General features: G+C 42.1%; 1 protein-coding gene across 3 annotated transcripts in view; it reads left to right on the forward strand.

The window, feature by feature from the left end:
- hdac4 (histone deacetylase 4) overlaps nt 1-20,832 on the forward strand; it is a gene marked incomplete in the record, with an annotated part of 176,687 nt that overhangs the window by 73,316 nt on the left and 82,539 nt on the right.

Consider the following 20,832-nt stretch of genomic DNA (forward strand, 5'->3'; position numbering starts at 1 on the left):
GTGTGTGTGTGTGTGTGTGTGTGTGTGTGTGTGTGTGGGGAAAAATACCTTCCTAATATTTTACGTGTTAACATGTTAACAGATGGGATCTGTGTTCCTGTGTGTATTTCTTTTTTTTTTTTACTCCAATCTATTGCTTCCCCACTCGAGCCTTCAGAAATACACTCACTTGGAGCTGAGTGATTGATGCAGTCATGTCTTTGGGTTTACTGTTGTGATGCACCACGGGTGATTACGGAACATCAAAGCTTAATTCGGTGATACCCTGGTCGCCTAAACTTGCTAATGTATGGCTCAGGAACGCACTCTGTCAGTGTCTGTTTATGAGGAAACTGATCATTTACTCTTGAGTATGTAATCATTTCCACCGGCTGACGTCGCACGTTGTTTTTAGTACACGCAATGTATTATTCAGTGGCGGACTCCTTTTAGAATTTGAACCGCACATACCAGCACATACATGCGTGTATGAGAGAGCGCACGTGAAATGAGATATTTTGTTGGAACATTGCGCTCTTGTTGACAGGAACGTGAGTTGATCACGTCACGTCAGCATGTCATCAACCCACAAGCGGTATGTTTGTCCCATGAGGTGCGAGGTCATGCCGATGCAGCAGTGATGTAATTGACATGGTTGCCAAAACCTGGTGCCTTAGCCTGGTAATAACATGTTTCGTTGCTTGCAGCAGTGACACATGTAACTGCATAAACACACAGACAGACGTATACACACATAAAAACATGCAGGATGTAGGAGCTCTATCTGATTTCTTTTATTGGTACTTTTTTTAAACATGTCTGTGCAGTGGAATCTTTTTGTCACATTACATGTCATTTAGCTGATGCTTTTATCCAAAGCGACTTACTATGCTATATAGCAGAGGTTGCACTTGAAGTGGGAATTGAACCCCGATCTCCCAAATCAAAGGCATGTGTCATACCCACTGCGCCATCCCCACCATGTTGAAATGCCTGCCAAAATAAGGACATAACAGCATTTTAATGGAATAAGAACAGTACAATGCTTTATTAACACATTCATGAAATGTGTTAGAATTAATTAATTGGGTGCCAAGAGCAATAATACCACTGTGTGTGTGTGTGTGTGTGTGTGTGTGTGTGTGTGTGTGTGTGTGTGTGTACACCGCCAACACAACCACACACTCTCTATTACCCACTAACGCGAACTGGATTGCTTTTAGCTATTGTCTCAGTTTTCAGCAGCCTCACAGATCACAGAACACAAGCGAGGATGGCTGCTGAATGTGATGTCACTAAAGATTGTTTTTATGATGCAACTGCTAGACTGAAATGCGGTCAAAGTTCCGACTGTCATCCAAGTAAATAATGGGCCAGTGTTACTTGTACTCAAGGACATCAGTTTTGCGGCGCAGGAATATTAGTGTTGAACATGGGCGTCAGTATCATCAGAATCAGTTCCTCTCACATAAGAGTTTTTTAGCTTTAGTAGTTGGCTGGTCTGGGGGATTGCAATGGCCACTTAGAGGGAAATAGTTCAACAACTGTTGCCGAAATACCGATGATACATGTTGTAGTGACATTTTTTTACGACTGAGGTGCAATGCTGAGAGGTTCATGTGAGGCCAGTGTCTAAAACTGGTCGAGAATTTCCCAAGCCTTGAGAGGGGCAGGACAGGGAGGATTTTGGTGAGTGGAGCAGACTTATCTAGTCGGCAGCAAAATGTTACAGTGAGGTTAGAAGTTTGCCCACACAATAAAAAACTGCAACTCCTTAATAGCAAGATGCTCCCGGGTCTTGCTCCAGCTGCTGGAAAGAAGAAGGGAGAAAATCGTGTTGGGATTACAAACGAGCAGATTTTCTACTCCTCTGTGCTCTGTATAACAGGCGACGCTTTCCCTAGTTACAATTATTTCAGATTCAGGCCTTTTTATTCGGCATGGACCTTGCGCCAATGACTTGTATTGTCAAAAAAAATAGACTAGCAAGCTATAAATTAAACATTCAGGTGTCTTTAACAGCAAACACTATGTAACTTTACTGTCCTGGTTGTGTCCCATCCAGGTTGGAAGTGAATTGCCCCATTATGTCTCTTTGGAACTACAGATCGCTACCGAATCTGGCAACTGATTTGCTAGGTAGAGAGCCGCAAAGCAAAAGCATAAGCCGCCGTTCAACCGTTTCAACTTGTGAACCACAAAACAGTTTTGGAAACACTTTTTTAACGTCACAAAAAGTTCTTTAGTGTTGCGCTAAGATCGTGGGTAGCTGGTGGGACCAGCTCTGCCAGAGATTCAAATGGGAGTGTATCTGTGCTGAAATGCTTCGGTGACAAACGCGTCTGAAACGCTTGTGGTAGCACAGGGTTCAAGGATGTTCGCTGTGAAGTTCCCTGACTTTTAAGCCTTTTTTGCTCTAATCTCTCAAACTATTTAAACCTTCTCAGCTCACTGATGTGCAATTGCCCCCCCAACATAACACATAGACGTAGAGTGCAGGAATCACAGGAGAGCCAATACTGAACTGGGTGCGCCATGCGCATCCTGCTTGACTTTTAAAAAGCAAAGAACCCGCCACCCTCCCCCTAAACCCTCCCCACACCAAGTCATGAGCTTTGCCAAAAAGACAACACTACGACCAAACATTTCACACGACCGGGGAAAGAGAAAGCAAACCTCTGGGAAGGTACAGGATGAACGGTCAGCGAGAGATCCAATGTAAGAAATATCTTCCTATACGGGGTACGCACTGGCTTAGTGTATAAAAAAAAGCTCTGGTTCCAATTCATCTTTTAAAAGGGTGGGTGTTTTGTTTTATAGATTGTGCATAACTTCGTTTTGATTAATTAAATCTTAATCCCACTTTTAGCAGCCCTATTATTCCACCATTCTCCTTATATACCTCCTAATTTTTCTTGTTTCCACTTCTAATTCCCAACTGAAAACTACTGCTTGCTTTAGATACTTCAACATTTGGCGGTGACCACCTAGTCACACGTGAAGATTCCTATGGTGACGCAGTATCTGAGTGTTTAGATTATTGCTGCTGCCAGGGCGCGTGCTGTTTTTTCTCTTCAGGAATGTACGGTAAAGTTTCTGACTGGTACAATTGCCTTGTTTTCACAACAGTTTTAAACTGGAACTGCCTAATGGAGGCTACTTTTTCTGATGGTGTGGCTCACTTTTCCCTTTAACACTATTTTGTTTAACAAACCTTTTTTTTTTTTTTGTTTTAGCAAGGGCAGTGTCTTTCAAAATAGAGCGTTCTTTTAATACCTTGATCTTTCTAAATGAAATGGCATGGCGGGGGAACACAAAAAGACGCAACCAAAGAGTTGAGGTCACATATTACAAAAGAACCTGCAGAAACAGACTACACACACAGCCAGAACACAAGACAGGGACCAATCACACTGCAAAACAGAAGCAATCCTAAGTAAGAGACTGTAGACAAATTCACCACATAGATTTCAAGACTCGCAACGCGAGCAAGTGTCCCAAAGTCTGTCCCGGGCTCATTAAACGCGACCGCAGACAGTTCAGCTGTACTAGGATGGGCTTCAGTTACATTTTCTTAGTCGTTGCCGGGAGAAGTAACGAATGATGATAACATTAATATTTTAATATACAATAATTATTTATTTAACTTTTATAGATTGAGAATGCATGAAAATACAAAAATACAGCGTGTTTTCTGCTTGAGATTTTTATCACAAGAAGAACGACTTGGTGTGCAGTTAACTGGACGCGTTTTAGGCTGAACCAGCTGCGGGTGCTCGAAAGCAGCGGAACCTGCAGCTGCAGCTTGCGTTTTAAATGGAGACCGTCTTGTGTTCCAAAATACTAAATATAATAATAAAAAGAATCATTTTAAACAATAATTAACCAAACATAATAATAGTTATCTGGCAGGTTTGTGTCCCATGAACTCCAACTATGCAAGCACAGAGTCAGAGCGATGAGGGTGACAGAGATAAGCCTAGCGAACAATAATTACTCTCTACTTAGTCCGCCACAATTAGGCTACGTATACAAAGCCTCATAAAAAAAAACTCACATACCAACTTCTGCACCCGTACTACTGATTTGTTTTGAGAAAGATAAGTCATGGTTGAGTGATCTTGGGGTCAGACCGACCGCAACTTGGGGTGACGTCAGCTCCATCCGCCAAAACACGTCCGTCTGTAGGGACTTGGCGTTTGGGGATATGCGACAGGTACCCACGCGCTAAACTTGGGCAGTGTTGTGTGCCATGTCCGACAAAGGCAGACTCGTGTCCCCAGCTGTGGATAGGCGCGCCTACCCGTCTCCACCGCCTCCTACTCCGTCTTCTCCTCTCTTCTGTAGTAGTAACATCTTAAGGATCGCGGTCGCTTGCCTTTCCAGATACCATTACTTTATTACTACATTTATTACTGACTGATTGTTATGTTACGCCAGTAGCGCAGCGGGAGGGGAGAGAGGTTTGAAACGACATGGGAGAGCAGCTCCACTGTTCCAGATCGTTCAAAACAGTGGTCAGAGCAAACAAATATTGATTTTAATAATCTGGTAGATGTGGTGGAAAACCTACAATGCCTAAGTATTATAAATTGCTAGTCTGTATTTAAAATGGTGATTTTGCAGATGGTTTGAGTTGCGGGCACGAATCATGGAAGTAGTGCAGACTTTGACCAGTTAATTTTAAAGCCTGATAAGCATCCATACTCTCGCATAAGATAGAAACATCGTCCGCAAATAGTGAAGATGACGCGGTGTGACTACGAATGCATCTTAGTGACCCATAATCAATTTGGGGATGGCTTGAGCCAGCGCTCTAGAGAAATGACAAATAGAGCAGGACTCAGGGTCACCTGGGTGGGAGGATCTTGAAACTGTAAATAAAGAGAGGAGGTGGTGTCCGGTTGAGACTCGGGCTGAGGAATTAGAATACAGCTTTGATCTATATAATGAAAGGTTTACCAGGCCCATCACCTCTAAATTGACCATGAAAATGGCCACTCAAGTCTGTCAAATGCTTTCATTGCGTGACATTGGGGGGTCTTACTGTCCTCCGCCGCATCAAGGATTTGGTGAAGGCGTCTTACATTGTCTGTGATAGTCTTGTTTTTCTGAATCCTGTTTTGTCAATGTTGTCACTAATTTTGCCTTAAGCTCCAAATGACGGGCTAGAGTTTTGCAAAGTTTTTTGTCGGCGTTGAGCAGGCTTAGAGGTCGAAGCTAGAGCACCTGTAGGAACTTGTCCTTTTCCAGAGTAAGGAAATGAAGGCTGTTATTAACATCCCTTGAGAATTCACCCCTTTGCTATAGCCGAAGTTAATCCTGTCAAGAATAAAGGGCCCAACTGTTCCCAAAACGGTTGCATATAATTCAGGGGGGAATCCCATCAACCTGAGATTTTTCTTTTTGCATATTCTGTACTTACTTCATAGTACAATCATTGTCCAAGCAGTATTCCTCAGCTGATACGAGGAATCAAGCTGATTCACCCAGCTGTCACAGTAGATTTTATCCAAAGTAACCTTAAATTCACACAGATTAATAAATGTCTATAAAATGTCTGAAAGATTTATTTATTTCAACAGAGTCTTTCTAATATTACCATCTGAATATTAATAGCGGGAATATCTGCAAAATAATCACTGGATCTTAATCTCATAGCGGAAGGTGACTAGGTCTAGCACTGAAAGCCATAGTGCTGTCTTGCTCTATGGATGAGGAATTCAGATTTTGGTTTTAGGATGTTTGTTTATTTCTTTCCTTGACTACTGCTTGTTCTAAGCTATCCGTGTCATAAAATTGTTTGTAACCAGTGAGTCTATCTGGTGAACTCAGCTCAAGGTTTACAGCTCAGTGACGTAGCTTTTGAGTGCATTAGAAGCAGAAAAGTATGGTATTGCTCCAAATAAAAACCTTTTATCGCATCCCCCAATATCCTGGGGTTCTCCATAGATCCAAAATAATTACTGCAAATATTTGGAATTCTGCAATTAACTGAGTGATAAACTGTAGATTAATTTTTCTGTAAAGAAGTTGAAGCGCCATACTAACCGCACGTTGAGACAATTGCGCCAAGGGGGCTGCGCAAAGGACCGCCTTTACTATTGAGACACCGCTTTATCAATGGAATGAAATATTGAGGGGATGCAAAAAGAAACTCATTCTGGAAAACGATTTGTCCACCTGAGACAAAGGAATAATTCTTACAGGTGTTTTAACTGCCCGCGCCAAATATCTATAAGCCCCAAGCTGCTGGCCCATGATTTCAGGCATTTGTAGCCTGAGCCCTGGTCCCAGTAGCCTTTGCGTGTGACCGAATCAATCTTTGGGTCCCCACAGTATTGAAATCTGCACCAACAATAAAAGAACAGTCTGTTAACTCCAGTATCCTCACTGGAGTAGGAATGAATATTGGCTCATTTATGAGGATCATTCAGTCCCCACTATTCCAAACTAAAGTGAAGATCACCCATTTCAAAAAAAGCTGCTCTAAATGAAAGTACATGTGGTATTGCTACTGTGCTTTCACATTCACTAAATCCTAACAATAGTGCATCCAAAGTAAGTCCTTCAACACAAAACATGTAAAACACATAAAACCACAGACGTAGGACATTTATACAGAAGAGAGGAGGGGGGAACGTAGCCAGAGAGCTAACACTCAAATTAGGTCTGTGACCAAGATTGGATACGGGCAACAAAAATGAACACCAGCCCTAAATACTTGTTTGCAACAGCAACTGATCGACTAAGTTACATCAGAATAAACACATTTCAACGAACAGAAACAAGAACACAAAACACCCTTGGAAAGGAACTCTAGCCTCCATAGGTTAGCCCAGCTACTCTATGGAAGTAGCCATATTAAGCTAGGTCAACATAGCATTCAGACAAGTCTCTGTACTCATATCAGACAACAATGGGATAAACCAAGACACATCAAGAGCACAAGCAAACCAGTGGTTCATGTTAATCAGGCAGCTATGTAGTGGTGGCGTCTTTGGGCTATCACTGTAAATTTTGACGGCTCTCATAATTGCTATCTGCACATCTGCTAAACTCGGGAACCACTTAGCAGCGAGCGTGAGAGATACTGGATACATTGCAAGCAAGCCCTTCTTGCCCCTCTTTCAGCCTTACAATGCGGATGTTGCACTCCGGTTTTCTGTCCTCCATGTCCGCTAGCTTCACCTCCCTCTCCCCGAAAAGCGTGGCCATGGCTGCAGAACCTTGAGTTGCTTTTCACGGTGTGGTTTTTAGGTTGTTCACATCCGATCTGATAGAGCCAAGGCTTGCAGTCGAGATGCTAGCTGGGCAGGATAGCAGTTCGGCTTATTGTCGTTGTCGAGGCCCAACTGTTGAATCTGAGACTGGATCTGAGAAAAACGTGGTTCGAGGTAGCTTTTCCTTTTCTCAGCAATGCTTCTGCAATAGCGCTTCGTCTCGGCCTCGCTGGGTTTCTGTTCTTGTTTCCATCGACTTAATTAACTCAAACAAGGCACAAGTGGTAAAATTTTGAAGTTGGAACCATATAACACAAAGTAGGGCCAGGAGCTACACCTTACAGCTGCCGTCCTCTGTCCAGCTGATCAGTGCCTCTTCGAAAAATGTAAAATTCTCAAAGCACCTCTGCATCTTCTCCCTCATTGAAAATCCAGAATCTTGAAAATGTAAATATATTTATTTGAAGATGTTCAACTGATGAGCACCAAGATGTCTCTTGCAGTCTTTACTGAAAGTCCATTCATAGTGTATATACAGTGGAGGTTCTAGTTTCCTCATGCACTTTTTGTAGGTTGAATATTGAACCATAATCTTTCAAATTAGTTGTGATGACAAAAGCCGGCCATGCGTAGACGGTTACACTGCGATTTCCGGTGCGCACGAGAGAGAACTTCCCACTCCAACAGATGAATGTGGGAACGTCTTTAGCTTCAGCTCAACCTCACAGTGAAGTAACAATATACACCTTTTTGAGTGGAGGGGGACTGTAAGTAAGCGCCTGACAACATAGAGATGAAATGATATGCTTCAGTTGTACGCTTGGTAAAACACCAATAGAAAAATAACAATTGTCCACGAGATGTGTCATAGAGCGGTGTACACGTGCTGTGTCTTAGTATCCAATGTTGCCCTTTGAAATTCTAATTGGTCTGATATTATTTCACTGCCAATAAAGAGATTGAGGAATTGTTTGTCACTTAGAACAATACAACTTTAGAAACTTTAAAATGAATGAATTACACAGGCTTTGTGTAGAAACACAAATCTTTTGGAATGTCCTGTGAAATTTGTCTTTCATAAAATCCTAAATCTCTTAAAAATATTCAACCCCTTCTAGACATTACCTTTATACTACAGCAATTCCTTTGAAGGAAATGTAATGCTGCTTGAATTCTTGAACATATCTAGTAACATTTGACACTAACGTAACGGCTAACATATTCACAGTCCATTGGTATTGTTTTTCCTAGATATTTGCATGTTACTTTACATTAGAGTAACACAATTCTATGAGACTGTGTTGGAAAGTGACAGACCCAGCAAAGCTAAAAGTAGGACAGGGTTTTTTTTAAGGTCTTCTTAAATATATGGTTCTTTAGGGGAAGGGGAAAAGGGACAGGTTGAGATTAGTGTGAGCGGTTGATTTAGGAGAATGGAGTGTGAACACACCGCGCACACATACACACACACACACACCCCACACACGGGGAGTATTTGTGCTGAAAAGGGAGACAGGAGGGAACCTGGGGATTTGTGGAGGCTCCCTGTTAACTGGAGGACAGCCTTTGAAGCTTTTTCTTCCTCCCTCTGGATGCATGTTTATATTAGTGAGGGACAGCTCGATCGGACACATTCCGGCGAATGGTAAGACGATGTTAGAACAAAAACAGAGCTGGCAGACAGGAAAGGAGGCCATCAGCTGCTGAACTAAAATGATGTAAGCACCCCCCTTTGGCTCCTTCATACCAAACACTCGCTTTATGGGCTAGATTTTTTCTTTATGACACGTGAGAAAATAAATGATCTGAGAGGGAAAAAAAAATTTGGAGAGAAAAGGTTTTCATACCATAGCAAATAAATCTCTATCAAAATACTTTTTAAACTCTCAAATACATATTTTTTGTTATCAGTGTGGAAAAATTCTCCTCAAAAAACAGTGTTTCTCGTCAAAACGTTTTGCTGTCGTTTTTGTTTTGTCTTTGCTCGTGATTCAATTTCTTGCTCTTTTTTTTTCTCGATGTGAAAAGATGTCGTGGGCGGCTACGTCCCTATTGCCAGTAGATGAGCACCGTCTTGTCTTGGCAGTCCATCTGAATCATTACACCATTGTCACCGTCATAGATACTAGCACCAGGCCCTTCTAATAAATACCTTTTATTAACTTTACATCTTCCACCTTTTTAACAGTCAAATTAAACACTGGCAGTGAGCTCCAGGTCCTGCAGCTGCAGACGGCCGCCTCAGTGGGGCTCGGCATCCCTGCCAAAATTTGCACACGCTTTGGGCAGTCAACAACAATTTCTCGCTTGAATAATGCATCTCTTAACTCTCATGTGCAGCCTAGAATTGCATCCAGGTAGCAAGGAAACCATAATAAAACATAGATGTCTCTTAAACGTTCTAAATTATAATCATCATTGTAGCTGCCTTTGTCTTATAAAATCCTTATTTTCCTTGTGGATGCAGTCTCGCAGGGATGAAGAACTTGCAACGCGCACACCCACTGATGCGGTCTGTCTGCAGCGCAGGACCTGGGGTCACCGCTAGTGTTTCAGTTTGACTGTTAAAAAGTCTTGAAAAAATCAAATGTATTTATTTAGAAGTGGGCTGGCTGCTAGTTGTCTATCTATGAAGGTGACAATGGTGTAACTGATTCAGATGGACTCCCAAGACAAGACTGCGCTCACCCGACTGGCCAATAGAACGTAGCCCGCCCACGACACTGTTTTCACACATCGAGAGAAAAATCCTGAGACGAGAGCAAGAAACTGAATCAAGCAAAGCCAAACAAAAAGAAAGCAAAAACTTTTGAGAGAAACACTGTCTTTTGAGACTTTTTTTTTTTCACACATGATAGCAAAAAATATGTATTGAGAGTTTAAAAAAGTAATTTGGAGAGATTTATTTTGCCTATTGGTATGAAAACTTTTCTCTCAAAACCTTTTTTCCCTCTCAATCATTTATTTTCTCACATGTAAATAAAGAAACAAATCTAGCTCCATTAGCAGAGTGTTTGTCATTTGTTAACACAAAGCACAACACACGTGTTTCAATGTTCTTGTTGAAAATTATTTTTGTCATCTATCAGAAACATATACTGAAACATTTAGTTTTTTACAGTCTTGTTTTACCTTACACATATACTGTAGGAATACATACAATCGGCTTCAAACAGTGATGTATACAAAGGCGTCAAATCCAAAGAAAGCAAAATGAACTCTGGTATTAGATTCGACCATCTTTAGGCTTTGGTTTAATGCATCTGAATAGGTATTGGGAGTAGGCCTGCACAATTTGTGGGAGAAATATGAATCACGATTCTTTTTTGCTATAATTGATATTATAATTCTCTGTCTTTCATCATGGCAAAAAAAAAGCATACCACACATGGATTTTTATGCTACCTGTTGCACATTGTGCATCCCCACAAGCCTAAACATAGAGGCCTTAATTAGGGTTTAGTTAGCTCCGTCCATAGGGAGTTTGTTTGGGAACCGGAGGGTTGCTGGTTCAAGTCCCCGTAGGACCAAAGTATGGTGGTGGACTGGTAGCTGGAGAGGTGCCATTGCTCTTGAGGGCACCGAACCCCCAACTGCTCGGGGAACCTTCCATGGGCACCCCCCCTCACTCTGACATCTCTCCTTATGCATGTGTAGGTCCTCGAGCATGTTGTTTATTCGTGTGTTTATACGAACAGAGTGAAAAGTGTGTTTTCCCCTTGTGGCATTAATAAAGTATAATAATAAAAAAAAAATAAATTAGAGAAGGGGGAGCATTGCAATTATTTATTTATTAGTGTTATTAGTTTTTTTATTAATCAAGTTATTTAAAAGTTAACTCTTGAACGGTGAATCAAGATTCAGGATTTTCACAGATTAATCCTACAGGCCTAATGTGTTGAAACCAACTGATTGATCATGAAGTCTCACTTCTTAGCACTGTTGTAACAGTGCCTATATTTTTATTAAAAGGTCAGTATAGCCTGGTCCCCAACTCTCTTACATTTCTCCATCAATAAAGTGTTCCTACTTCCTTGAAGGCGGTACTCTGTTGAAGTTAAAACTATTGATGTGCCCAGAGCCACTCTGGATCTGCCAAAACCATCACTGACGTCGGCTTAGCATCGCTAGCGTCCACATTAGGCAACTCCTTTACCACTGACTGACAGCTGGAAAATCTTTTCCAGAGCCGTGGGGGAGGAGGGCCACAACATCATGGCTGAATGCTCCGCTTGCTCGTCTCCACGCAGGACCTCCAACCTCCATCGTTCCCTTTTGTTCGTTAAATTGACCGCCAAATATTTGGCTGTAGAAAACCAAGAATACACCGCAAACCCAGACAGTGTACTGTGGAAGACGATGAAAATTGAGCGGAAGTACGTAGAAGGGCCGGAGCCACAGCTACAGTATTGAAGCAAACTAGTAGGTTTTCATCCAACCTGATGATTGCCACCCTACCAGTGCAGGATCAATGATTGGCAGCTTCATGCTATATATTTTAAGTCACAGCACACACTGTTTGTAGAATATATTAAGTTGTGTCACCCTACCCCCTGACCCCTGTCCTTATACCATGCACCCTGTCAACAGCACAAGCTGTGGGACAACCGGGACAACCTCCTCTGGTCCGCCTCCTTGCTTACTTTGACTTCATGTCATTTCTGTCTTCTCCTGTGTCTCTGTTTGGCTGGACTGCGCCTGTTTCATTATTCAAACCCTTAAAAACCTTGCTTTTTTCTTTGGTTTTCTTTGACTCCAAATTATTCTGTTAAGTTAAGGGAAGTTTGGATCACAGGCAACCAGCACTTATCGTATTATTTTTGTCTTTCCTCCCTGGGGGAATATTGATTTGTACACACATAACAACAATGTCTTTATTGCAATTGCTTTTTTTGCCAAAAGGGGACCACACTGTTAAATGATTTGTTGGGTGACTTGTGAATTAACCATGTCCTCTTATTGTGTGTGTGTTTAGGTGTGTGTGTAGCAAGTGAGCTTGTGGTTTTCAACAGGGCTGCCATTCATTTTGTTTCCACTCTGCCTAAAACGGAGATCTAATCTTGAAGACTTTTATAACTTTTAGAATGTCGCAATTTAAACTGAATTTCATCAGCTTCCTTTTGGTTCGCGAACTGTGTGATGAGTTCTTGTCGTGGCACATACTGTACTGAGTTTGAAAGATCTGGGTAAAGCCCATTGTAGGCCTAAGATACATACACACACTGTGATCCTCAAAGCTGGTGGGGACAACACACACCTATAGGATTCAACATGACTGGACTGTTGGGAATCACACCCATATTCCAGCATTGATCACAGCTTTTAAAAACAGACTGCAAGACCAAAAAGGTGTACTTAACTCCAGTGGTTTACAGCCTGGGGATGGAACTAGCTTGTCATGTCCAGTCTGTTTTTTGTTTTTCTCACTCTCTTTTTAAAATGCAGCCTTTTTCCTACAAGGTAAAACTCTGTGTAGAAAAGAAGCAGAGCGTGAGATAAAGTGACAGAATCCGATGGGAAATGTGAAGAAGTGAGGGGAGACGAGCTAGTTAAAGGGCATAATCATGGTTTTAAAAGGGCGGTAACGTACACACCACCCAGGGTTCAGTTCATGTCCCGATGTTTACCACCACGATTCGATACAAACCATGATTATATTTTTGGGGGGTGCAGTAAACGTAAATTTTTTTTCTTTTTTTCTACCACATGGCAATTTTGTCATGGATGTACACCCACTTTGCAACAACCAAGTTATACAACAGATACCTTATTTTGATGTTGATTGCTCTTAGTGATATCGATCCAACACCAAAGATTCTTTTGAAACCTTAAATAATGTTTCCAAATCGTTTCAGTGGTTCATATACTCGTTGGAATAGACATAAGAATATGGTAATGGTACAGTAATGACATTTCCGCTCCCAAAACTGTAGGGTAGGTGACACGATTTTCAGCTCAGAGTGTAAATACCTCCAAACACGTCATGTTTTTATTTTTGTCTTCTCAGTCGGGATGAGAGCTGACAACAGCCTGGTCCCAGGACACATCACAGTCAGCCCCCAGTCCAGCTAGCAGCCATCCACTATCTTACAGCCCCCGGCCCTGACACATCCACAGTCAGCCCCAGCCAGCTAGCAGCCAGCCCGGTCAGCACTTAATCCGTCTGTGACGCTAATGGCTGTTCCTGAACCGTCGGGAAACAGACCGGCCCCCCGAGTCAGAACAGCGGCCATTGTTAACGTGTACCTACCCCACAGCTTTACCAGTGCTTTACCAGGCTGATTCGTCTTCACAGAGCTCGACCAATGTGATTTGTAACTCTTTGGAACCCCTCCACAAACATGTTGGATTTCTCTAAAATAAAATGTTTGGATTTGCACGTTTTTGTGGACTTTTGTTTGCCTCGAACAAAAGGTCATGTGTTAAATTCAGTGCAATGTGATACAGGTGTTGGGTATTTAGGGTAAAATCTGATGGTACTTTTGCAGATGTGCTCAAAGAAGTTGTGTCCTCCGTACTGGGAGGCGAGCCCGGAGCACACACGAGACTGCTCTTTGCCTGAGTGAGGTTATGTGTCGTAGACTTGCATATGTATATATTACAATATTTGGTGACCTATTGCGTAACCGGTAAGTGGAATCTAACATGTGATGTCCACTGTGCAGTGCTCTTACAAAGAAGGCCCTTTCTCTCTACCGGTGACCCCTTCACTCTATTTCCAAAATGTTAATCCTGGTAATGACAGCATAAATGTACACACATATTCCACTCAAGCAAGTTTTTTTCTTGCCACTCTTGCACCAAATGCTTCCTCGGGAATTGTTGGGACTCTGTAAATTATGTGGTCTAACCTACGTTTACATGTAAAGTTTCTGAGATAGGTTCTGTGTGATCTGAACCTGAATTGAATTTACCACAAACACCTAGACTGTCTGTCTTTGTCCTCTTTAACCAATTGAGTCGTACACAAAGTGTCATCATACACACGCACCACACACACCCACACACACACACACACACACACACCACACACACACACACACACACACACACACACACACCCACACACACACACACACACAGACAGGGCACACAGGACCCACAGGCACACACTCATACGGGCGCAAACCTAAAGGTCCAGCAGTTAAAATAAGTCAAAGCTGTGGTTTTGTCTCTAGGTTTAAAATGCCCGAGGAATTGCTGAGTAGTTGGTAATACATGCCGCAACACCAACACGGTGGTTTTAGCATGGCGGTGGTGAGGAAGTATTACTATGGTTTGATCCGCATACAGACTCAACAAATGGCATTTAAGCACTAGAACAAGGTTGATCAATGACTGCTGTTCTTTATTCCATGTCATTTCTGTTCATTTTTTTGTTGTTTTTTTGTTTTTTTGAAACATTGGATTTTTGTTGTACAGCCCAACCAATGCTGGGATTTTTTTATTTGAAATGGTATAAAAATCTGCTAATGATATATTGAGGCCGAAAGAAAAACCATCTTTTAACATATCCTTTTTATACAGAATCGTGATCAAGGTACATAATTACGTGGACTTTTTATAGAGTTAAAAATGTGATACCACTCCAACTGGCCAACCTGTGTTATGGTGTCAAACCTGATTTCGTAAATGACCTTTATTTAGATTGTAATTTTGTGCTGCCTTCTTCTTTATCGTCCCAGACACATAAACCGTAGCAATAGCTACCTACTATCTTGCCAATGCATTGGCCAAAACCATGAAATGAAGGAACAACGCTCAATAGATAATGCATTGACTGAAATGGAAATTGTGTGCACCAAGTTAACATTATGTATTTTCTAATGTGGACTCTGTAAATTTTAGCAGTGGGTGTAGAAGCTTGACTTGCTGCTATTAACAAGGCGGCGGGCATATTTTACCAGTCCAGTCGTATTTAGAATCAGGTTAGGGTGACTTCTTGTCAAGCTCAAGTCATTGAGTTTCAATAGGTTCTTATGAACAACATCATCATATACAGAAAACAATGATTTTCCAAAGACCAGATGCGATTGAAACTTAAATCTCCACGAGCATCTGCCATGTTGGAGAAACCTCCACTTTTTTAGAACCCAAGTAGTGAACTTTGCATTTAACTGTAAAAAAGCAAAATAGTAGTAATAAGCTTCAGTCAAGTAAATGAATATCTCATTTTGGAACTAATCTCCTCATAGTTTTGGCATAGTGGCAGGTTATCTTGGTGGTTTAGAGTGACGGTGACAGGTTGGCGTGGCTGGCGCCATCTCCGACTGCTCATAGTTTGATTTTATCAGAAGGAGCAATTTGGTGCAGTCTCGGCAGACACAGATGGCTAGTTGGCAGAGGGTTGGTGCAGAGCTCTGAGGCTCAGAATACACCAGACTGAGTTTAGACAGGTTGGCGTGGCTGGCACCGTGTTTGTGGTTGGAAGTCCGAAGGAGGTAAAGGTGGCCCTGACCAAGGTGACTCGTCACCTTCATGGTCACCAGTAACAGAAGAAAGGTGTTTGTTGCGTCTGCATACGTTCCACGGCACTGTGTGCCTTTGTGTACAAGTGCGTTTCAACACTGCACATGCATCTCTGTGTATCTTTTCTTGCACATGGAGGGTTCTCCTCACTCATTGTATACCCGTGTGTGTATCCACTGAGCAGGCACTCCTGCTTCCTGCTAGCCTCAGAGCCAACTTGTCTTCTTGCCAGGCGTCGGTAACTTGCTCTCTGTCTCTTCCTTTTCCATGTGGTGATCACGTATTCTATCCACACAGAAGTCTGTCAACCCATTTAGGCTTTAACTAATGAAATAGACAATGTAAATGAACAAATCACTTTCCTGCCTGGACCTGGAGGCATGCATGTACCTTTTCTCTGGTATATATGTATTTTACTCCATATTACTTATAATTCCAAAATGTCACAGGGGAGATAAAGAAAAGCCTAACGGTTGCTGAGGGCATGCATATGACAGGTCACATAGGTCAGTGCATTAAAATGGTCAGTGTTGAGGTGACTCTCAGAGTACAGTCCCCATTTTTCTTTACTATACACCACCTCCGCACAACATTAACACGATTCAGGACATTGCTTATACGTACATAATAACATATTGCTCCTACATTATTATGCACACACACTGTTCCAATATATATAAAAAAGAACTTATCCCTTTGCGGCAAACATCTCTTGCAATGGTTTTGATTCAGCATTCAAGTACCCTTTTTTTCCATCTAACTAGTCTGCAAGCAGAGCCAAAGGTTGACCCAGAATGAGCTTTGAGAGGTAGTAACCTCGCTATCTCATCTCTCTGAACTTTATCTGTTGTTACCGCTGCTTACCAGCAGATAATAGTTGACATAGAGAGGACACTATTCAATCAAACTCTGAATAATATTGAGGAGGTTGGACAGGATGGATAATGCCTTGTTTGACCGGACAAGAGTGCTTTCAGGCAAATGTGTGGCTACATACAGTGTCTGCTCCAGAGAGGACCATGCATACTGCACCCTTTCCATAATGGCTGGCCTTGGCGTAAATCATGAGCGAGAAGGGGAAAACCAGACCAGTGATGACATACTGTCATCCAAATGTTGTCCAGATAGATCCAATTGATTAATCAATTGGAACCAACATGGATTTTGAACTACTGTATGGATTGCCATTAACTTGGAGTGATGACTCCATGAGACAATATTTTGATTTTGTTTCCAAAACTTTGGTTTATGACCTCAAAACTAATTTCACACAATATTCTTTAGGAGTAGGGGGTCTACTCAAACAATAAAATAACTGGAAAACTGGGGCGCCTGGACAGCTCACCTGGTTGAGCGGCACACCATGCACTAAGGCTCATCCATGATGCAGGTTCATTCCACACCTGTGGGCCCTTTGCCTGTCATTCCCCCCCCCCCCCCCCCCCCCCTTTCTCTTTCACATCTTCAGCTGTCCTGTATAATTAATGCCTAAAATGCCCCAAATTTTGCCCGGAAATTTTAAGCGACCCCTTTGATCTCCAGACCTATTGGTGAAGAAAGCTGATTTCCGATCCATCAATTTGTCAATTATTTTCAGATTGAGCATTACTTCTGTAAAATGTCGATGAAAATAGAACGAAAATACCCTTCTCAGTTTCTCAGGCTTCCAGTGATTTCTTTAGATTTGCTTGTTTTGGTCTATGAACCTTCCAAACCCAAAGATATTCAAATTAACAATGAACTGAAAAACTCGCAATTCCTCACATCTGAAACTATTAAATGTGTGGAATTTAGCTTGATTCAAAACATGATTGATTATAGAATTGCTGACAATTAGCCGGTACTTGTATGAATGCCACTCAGATCCCAAGATTCAAATAGCATGTGAAAGGTGGGGACAGCATATCAGAGTTTAATTCAGGCTATCACCCTAATGAATGGCTATATGGCTGAAACGAATGAAAAAACTGACAGAACGTGTTGCCACTGCTGTTTTATGTTAGCCTGATCTCATTAACAATTTTAACCTCTCAACTAGGCTACCCGAGGGCCATTCAGCATTAATTTTCCACCTTGTAAGCAGGAAAAAAGATAAAAGAGCATGTTCCGTCCCTGTACACGGGTCTCTCTCTCCTCTCTCTCTCTCTCCGTCTCTCTCTCTCCTCTCTCTCTACATATTTGTTTTTGTGGTTGCTAGTGGAGTTTTCTCTCATCACTTGTTTGTTGAGCAGAGCCCTTGACTGTCTTCCGGGTGGACAACCTAAAACCTGCCTGGTTTCCATGAATACGAACCCTGTACACTTAAATATACACGATCACACTCACACATTTGCATGCACATCTACAATTTCTTTCTGTCAACGTTTCTTTGTCTGTGTTTACCGTGACGCAAGTCCTTGCGAATGTTTTAAGGGGGCCACAAGCAATAAAAAATAGGGTTGTTGGCCATTAACAAGTGCACAGAGGCAAGATGCAGAACACTCTTACACTTTCACTCCCCTTTGTGTGTGTGATTGCTTGGCCTGTCTCTCGCCCAAGAAGCTCTGGTGTCGTCTTTCTGCCATCTGCCACTGCCACCCTACTGACACACACAGATATTTGCACACATATTAAGCTTTCATGTAACACTCTGTTATCAACGACCTTTCTTCTTGGAGAACGTCTCAGTTAGATCTATCCTCACCATCTGCAAATAAGGATGCGATTTGGGTGTTAGCAGCGTCTACTTTCGTTAAAGACACAAAGGAAAGTAGGCTTTGCCGAGATTGCGAAATTCAAAAATATGGGCTTGGTGTGTGTTTTTTTGTGTAAGATATGAAATTTAATTCAGCCCCCTCCCTCACATCGGTATTAATCATGGAGCAGTCTGCATAGCTAAAATTAGTGCCTGCAACCCAGAAAAACAAAATTCATAGTTGCGGGCATGTCATGTGCGGCTTCTCGCTGGTGTGTGACGCAGCACTGGCTCCTCTCACTTTTCCTTTCCACCGCACTCTCCCCTCCCCATGTCTGTCTCCACTGGTTTGGGGATGATGGCGATGACAGATCTCACAGTCTTTCATTTTAAAAAGTGTTGCTGTCTTTGTGTAAGTTGTTTATCAGTTTTGGCATATTTGTGTGTCTATAGCACCATTCTCAACTAGACTCTGAATACAGCCTGCCGTGTCTACGTTTGAAATATGTGACTGTAAGAAGTCTGCTTTGTCAAAGTGGCGACAATACTGACCCCACCACCCATAGCAGCTGCCAATCCCAAGGATAAACTGATGGGTTGAGTGATTACATCATTTCACCTAGCCGTTTGCAGATGTGAAAGTTTCAGAACCAAATGGAGCTAACATGCTTGTGGGGAGGGAGAAATTTGCGTTTTCACACACACACACACACACACACACACACACACACACACACACACACACCCCACCCACCCCTCTCTTTTGCACTCAACTCCCGTCTCCTCTCTTATTTCTCTGCCTAAGACTTCTGTTCCTCTGCTCACTTGGCTTCTGATTGTACATGTTCAGTCTGAATCTTAAGCTATAGACTCAGCAGGAACTTTTACTGGGTAGGATTGCCCTTCGCCTCCAGAACAGCTGGTATTATAGAGTTGCATGGATTCAACACAGTGCTGGAAACATTCCTCAGAGATAGGGGTCCACGTTGACATGATAGCATCCTGAATCATACATTCATTGGGTGCACGTCCATGCTGCAAATCTCCATTTCCACCACATTCCAAAGGTGCTCTATGGAGATCTGGTGACTGTGGAGGCCATTGGTGTGGGTGGTGATGGTGTGGTGGATATGACACATACCTTTGGCGTGGGAGATCTGGATTCAATTACCACTGCAATACATCAACCATTGTGTCCTTGAGGAAGACACTTAACCCATTGTTGCTCCAGAGTCGTGCAACCTGTGATATACAGCAAATTGTAAATTGCTCTGGATTTTAAAAAAAGCGTCAGCTAAATGACATGTACTGTAGTGTGTACACTGAGATCTTTGTCATGTTTGTTTAACATTTTTGATGAGTATGTGCACATTGTGACACGGTGTGTTATTCTGCTGAAGGTACCCATTAGAAGTTGGTTAGACTGTGGACATAATACTGAACATCTGGACCATGTCTACATACATTTATAAATTAATTATTGGCTAATCAGGTGTGTAGATGTACCAACATTAATCCAACATCACAGCATCATAATGTAGCAGTCACCCTGGACTATATATCTGCCCATTGCACATACTGCTATTTTGTCTATACGTATATGTTTGTTTGTGTATGTATGCACCATTCACCAAGGCAAATTCTACATAAGGGAAACTTATTGTGGCAAAAAATCCTTTTCTAATCCTGACCTTACCCTACTTCTTCGCTGTTCCTAGCACTTAAAGTTTATAGCTGTCAAAGTAACAAAGCTTCAAAGGAATCCGCCTGTGTAGTGAGGTACTGATATATTGTAGTCAGAATATGAGTCTGATGCTGCTCCATTGGGCTGTGATTATGGGGCGTGTTTCAACCGACCAGGAAAGAAAATGCCTCTGCACTCAATTGGTTAGACCTACAACCAATCAGAGCAACGAATAGACCTACAACCAATCAGAGCAACGAATAGACCTACAACCAATCAGAGCAATGAATAGACCTACAACCAATCAGAGCAATGGATAGACCTACAACCAATCAGAGCAATGATAGACCTACAACCAATCAGAGCAATGAATAGACCTACAACCAATCAGAGCAATGGAGAGACCTACAACCAATCAAAGCAACGGATAGACCTACAACCAATCAGAGCAATGGATAGACCTACAACCAATCAGAGCAATGGATAGACCTACAACCAATCAGAGCAATGAATAGACCTACAACCAATCAAAGCAATAAATAGACCTACAACCAATCAGAGCAACTGACCACGTGACATATGTTGAACTTTTGCCAAATCCCGTAGGAAGGAAGACAAAAACATATTTCCAATGGACACATGCCTTGATGGCGGTTCCCTGTTATCTTTTAAAATAAATGCGCTGTCAATATATTCTATAACAGACGCGATGGCAGAATCTCCACATCTCAGATCTCCAGCGGCATCCACATGTGTTGTAAACAAATTCAACCCAAGCGCTCTTTGGTGACGTGGTTGATTAT

The sequence above is a fragment of the Etheostoma spectabile genome, chromosome 4 (genome assembly GCF_008692095.1).
Source record: "Etheostoma spectabile isolate EspeVRDwgs_2016 chromosome 4, UIUC_Espe_1.0, whole genome shotgun sequence".
In the NCBI taxonomy this organism is placed as follows: domain Eukaryota; kingdom Metazoa; phylum Chordata; class Actinopteri; order Perciformes; family Percidae; genus Etheostoma; species Etheostoma spectabile.